General features: G+C 47.3%; 1 pseudogene; it reads left to right on the top strand.

The window, feature by feature from the left end:
- Positions 1-950: 950 nt before the first annotated feature.
- LOC127690743 (creatine kinase B-type-like) lies at positions 951-4,185 on the top strand (annotated as a pseudogene).
- The last annotated feature ends 1,515 nt before the right edge of the window (positions 4,186-5,700 follow it).

Here is a 5,700-nt window from a genome sequence, read left to right as displayed (position 1 = left end):
AATTATGTTTTTTTAGTTAAATCTCAGAAAAGCAGGTAGGCTTCTAAGTGGAGATGTGTAAGAAACTGCCTTGAATTACCATTAAGGGATAATTATTCTTCCCATCTCCAGAGCCTGTCTTCAGATGACTCAGCTTTCCTAAGGAACTGTCCCTGCTATAACTAATAGAAAACATTGCAGGTTCAGAGAAAACAGCTGACCAGTCAGCCACCCTTCAGGTGATCTTTATTAGCAGAGCCTCAGAGCCACAGGCAGACATGAGTGGGCCTTGAAATGGGAGACTTTGAGAGGCAGAGCACCATGGCCACAGGCTGCCAAGAAGAGGGCCTGGGGGAGGGGAGGAGATGGAGCTTTTCCTTCAATTCCAGAGGACAAGGAGGTCATGTGATCTTTGGAGCAGATCCAAGGGCTAAGTCTCAACCCAGAGCTAGAGGAAAATTCAGATTCCATTTTGAACCAGCTTTTCCTTACTGGGCCTGAAATGGCCCATTATGGTTTTTGGGAGACAGGATCCAAAACTATGACAAAAGAAACACCATCCTCAATGGCCTCAGGTACACAGACACACAGAGATGCATACGCACAAAGAAGTCTGAGGCATTGGTGAGATGTCAGTGCTTAAGAGAACTTCCCCTCTTCCAGATTTCTTTTCCAGATGACCCCAGTTTGTCACCCAGAGTCCCCAACTAAAGATACTTCCAGCTCCAGGGGAATTGGAAGCCTGTTTGATTTTTGTTTTTACCTGTACATGCATGGCACATATGAGTGCAGAAACATGTGAAAGTTAAAAAATAAAGTTTAAAAGTTACATTCAGAAACAATAAGAAAAACCTGTACTCACAGCATACTGTGTAGAATTTTTCCGATTGTTTCCTGTAAAAGATTCCTTTGTACATTTCTGTCTACCCCCACTTGCTCCAGAACTGGTACTAATGATCCAGTTTCACATCATGGACCCTCAGCAGAACACCACTTTATCTAAGATGCTAGAATCACTTAATAAGCCAATGTTCAAAAAGGTACACTAAATGTAATAGAATTTTTATTTCTGTGTATCTTTGTGCTGGGTTTGAACCTGGGGCCTTGTGCACTCTAGAGAAATGATCTGCCACTGAGATACATCCACACCCTCACATAGATAAAAGATTTGGCTTCAACAGACTAAATGCCTCTCTAAGATTTTTGTTATCAAAACCTGCCTGTCTTCCAATCCAGTGACACATCTCCAGACCTGCTCACACTTCTGTTGTGAAGTACAGCCAGACTTATATCCTAGGAGTAAGTACTTGGGGTTTTCTTTCCAAACTTGATGAATATCATAAGGTATTGTCTAAAGAAATACTTCCTCAGTTGACCTGTAAACCACAGTGAGTATTTTGCTGTCCCAACTGATAGACGTCTTTTCATGCAGAATCCATTGGAGAGAGGTTGTGTCCAAAACTTGGAATTTCTTCAGCCCTGAGATCATCTTGCAATGCCTACTCCTGACCTACTGACTGACATGCCCAGTGCCAGCACAGTATCTGACACAGCTCTGCCAAGTGCTCAGGCTGTCTATGGAAATGACAGTGTACAGCATTTATAACATTGTCACAATAACCCATTTTGTAGGGATGGATCTTTGGGGGGCTGCTAAGAATTGTTGAGACAGGGCATCACTCTTCAGCCTGGGTTTTAGAAACCCAGATTGGATTCAAATTTTCTGTCCTTCTCCTCAGGCTTGAAGTTCTAGGGCCCCACACTTGCAATTCCAGACCCAGCTTATGAGCCAGGTTGTCAACAACCTGTGCTGCTGTGAGTGGATGGTCAGCTTTAGGAAGTGAGACTCAGCAGGAAGAAGCTAGGATGCTGTGGGTGTGCCCTTGAAGGACATTTTGGGACTTGGTGCCCTTTCCTGACCTCCCTCCTTCTGCCATGACCCTGGGCAGCTTTGCTGTGGCACAGGCCTCCAATCATGTGCTTTTCTCTACCACATACCCCCAAACAGGAAAGCCACTGACTGAATGACATCATTGACACTAGAGTGAAAGGAATCTCTGTGTCTTCCAAACCATCTATTTGTCTCAGGTGTTTATCAGGCATCGGAACGCTGATTTGTAGCATGATCCAAGTTAATTTAACTCTGATTTATTTACAAAAGCTCAAAGTATATTTGGTACAGGGGCTCTAAGGTTTTCTCCTTCATGTTATGGGAATTTCGATTTATCTCTTTGGAAGGCTATTGAACAACTGCAAATCAGAACTTTTTGATCAGGTTTCTGCGGTTACATAGGAACTGCAGAGAGACATCTCGTGCAGACAGGGCTCTGGGTTGTTTGTGTCTGTGAAGGGCCCTGCAGCTCCTTTTTGCACTCAGGATTCTGCAGAGTGACTCATGATTGTGGTAACTTCCGGTGGACACTGCCTCCCCTGCCACTCCATACTTGCTGTGCATGATTGAAACTACCTTGTTGTCTACAGTATGGTATAGCAGGATTTAATTCCTGGAGCTATGATTGGCAACACTAAATATGTTCTTGGGGTACTCATCGAGGAGTGCCTGTCACACCCCATGTAGTAGTTACATACAGAATGGATGGTGTGATACTCTGGCCTCAGCCTGGAATTCAGCCCCTTTGGTTGGTATTTTAATTGGAATTACATTGACTCTGTAGGTCAGTGTGAACAAAGCACTTCCATGTATCTAAGCACTGAACCTTCCATTCAGTTCTTCCAGAGGCAGAATTGGTGGAGTCCAGATGGTCTGCAGTTCCTTTCTCAAACACTCACCTAAATGTGGTCCCCTGACTGAGGGAACACTGCAGGTACAAGATCTAAATCCTGGGAGCTTGTCCTCCAGGGCAAAACAAGGCCACAAGGCAGGGAAGTGCAGAAGGGGAAACTCAGAGAAAGGGACAAAGATCTGGCTGTAGTGAGATCTCTAGTAACTAGCTAGACCATGTATCAACAGAAGTGGGTCAATAAAAGTTGTTCTTTCATGAAGAGTCATCCGAGTTCTGTCTCTCACTATCATTACCCCCTTCCCAGGTCCCTGTAATGTCCACAGCTGTGCCACTGAGATCTAAAATGACGCATAACCTCGTGTTTCTAGGAATGATCTCTCCTAGGCCTCATGATGTTCCTCCTAAAGTCACCTCACAAGCTTGGGTACTCATGTGTAACAGGGCCCCAGACCTTAGTGGGCCTCCAGATATTAGCACAACTGACCTATTGAGGACCTGCATGGTGGTTATTAGCCCAGTGATAAGCACAAGACCGACCTCAACCCAGATAATCTGCAGGGTGGCGATGACCTGGACCCCAACTATGTGCTGAGCTCACGGGTGCTCACAGGCTGCAGCATCTGAGGCTTCTGTTCTGTCCCTCCCCATTCCCCTCACCTCCTCACTTCCCCCCACCCCCACCTCGCCATAGAGAAGCTGGCAGTTGAAGCTCTGTCCAGCAGGTACTACACGCTCAAGAGCATGACCGAGGAGGAGCAGCAGCAGTTCATTGGCCACTTCCTCTTCGTCTAGCCTGTGTCTCCTCTGCTGCTGGGCTCCAGCATGGCCCGCGACTGGCCCGAAGGAAGCAGCATATGGCACAATGACAATAAGACTTTCCTGGTGTGGATCAATGAGGAGGACCACCTGCGGGTCTTCTCCATGCAGAAGGGGGCAACACGAAGGAAGTGTTCACTCGATTCTACACTGGCCTCACTCAGATTGAAACTCTCTTCAAGTCCAAGAACTATGAGTTCATGTGGAACCCTCACCAGGGCTCCATGCTCCGTGCCCATCCAACCTGGGCACTGGACTCCGGGCATGTGTGCACATCAAGCTGCCCCACTTGGGAAAGCAAGAGAAGTTCTCGGAGATGCTCAAGTGGCTGCGGCTTCAGAAGCGAGGCATAGGAAGCATGGACACCGGTGCTGTCGGTGGAGTTTTTGGTGTCTCCAGTGCTGACCGCTTGGGCTTTTTGGAGGTGGAGTTGGTGCAGATGGTGGTGGACCGAGTGAAGCTACTCATTGAGATGGAGCAGCGGCTTGAGCAGGGTCAGGCTATCGATGACCTCATACCCTCCAAGCAGGGAAGCCTGGCCCACCACACCACCAGGCTGCCGCTTCCTAACTTGGTACCCAGGCTGTGCCTGCCACGCATCCTTGATGTTTGGTGCCTGGAAGCCAAGCCTTTAGCCTCTCTGTAGAGACTTCTGTCACCATGGGTAGAGTTTATTTTTTGATAGCTAAGCTGTTGCTGACACTGAAATAAACTAGGGTTTGGCCTGAGCCCTCCTGCCCCCCCCCCCAAAAAGACATACCATTCATATGGCAGGAATATGGGTGTTTTGCCTGCATCTGTGGACCACGTGCATAGTGCCCATAGAGGCCAGAAGAGGGCGATAGATCCTTCTGGAGCTGCAGTTGCTGACTGTTGCTAGCTGTCATGTGGATGCAGGGGATTCAAAGCAGAGTCCTCTGGAGGAGCAGCCAGTGCTCTTAGAAGCTGAGCCATGTCTTCAGCCTGGACGGAAACTTTCTTACCAATTCCTCTACCTGTGAGACACAGACCTACCACCTGATCAGCTGACATTGACAGTGAACCTTCAGTAACTGGGGTGGGCTCAGTGTTCTTCTAGAGGAGACTCCACAGCTCTTTTCTGATTTGTTTCATTTTTTCTTTAAACTTTCTTTGCACACCACAATGAGCCCATCGGAGCCCAGGTGGTCTGGGCTTGGAACTCAGAACACAAAATGTGATAGAACAGGATCCAACAGAAATGAAAGAAAGGAAGCTCTCAAAGCCCATTTCTGCACTCCAATGGGAAGGAGCTTGCCCCTTGCTCCCCGCCAACTCCTGCTTTGTACAGAGGAAGAAGACTCCAGGTGTGGCTCCCAGCTGTCATTGGAGAACAGACTGCCTTCAGGGCTCAGCAGGGGCAGACCAGCTGGAACGCTCTCGTCTAAGGCTTCCATCTCAAGCCATCCTCCAACAGTGACTGGAAGCTGCAGGTAACTCAGTCCCTCTCCAGCATCTAAGACCTTGGACTTCAGCTGTGGACAGGAACTCAGCTCTTTTCAGCCACAGAGACCTGTCCAGATGGTTCATGTAAATCCTATGTAATGATGTGTTTGAAGTTGTTTGATCCCAGGTAAGGTGGTTAATTCTGAACTGACAGTTACACACACACCACATGTAGTGTTCGATTTCTCTCCTTTCCATCCTCAGAGGAGGGCAGGACAAGAACCGGGTTAGAGTCAGGTGAAGGCAAGTCACCTCAGTCACTGCAGCTTACTTCCAGAGACTTTATGTCAGTGGTGGCTTGTTTCCTGTCCAAGACTCTGTGGCAAGTGTGCAGAGCAAGATGAGTGTTAGGTATGTAAATTGGCATTTGCAGGCATGAAGGCAATTGAAGATGGTGTTTCTTCTCTCATAGTTTTGGATCCCGCCTCCCATTAACCATAAGGAACTTTTTCAGGCCCATTAAGGAAAAGCTAATTGAAAAAAATGGAATCTGAATTCTTCCTCTAGCTCAAGATTGAGACTTGACCTTTAGATCTTCATGTGCATATACATACTTATATACATACAAGTATACCTACATATGTATATGCATACATAAATATAGACTGCTGTGTTTAAAAAAGATAAAGAGGGGGCATATGTTCTATGGAGGTGTGGTGAGGTATGGGGGAATGAGGTGCCACAGCAGGCCCATGCC

Source organism: Apodemus sylvaticus, chromosome 8 (assembly GCF_947179515.1).
Source record: "Apodemus sylvaticus chromosome 8, mApoSyl1.1, whole genome shotgun sequence".
Classification (NCBI taxonomy): Eukaryota; Metazoa; Chordata; class Mammalia; order Rodentia; family Muridae; genus Apodemus; species Apodemus sylvaticus.
Note: the sequence above shows the minus strand (reverse complement) of the source record. Positions and strands in the feature narration are given on the sequence as shown.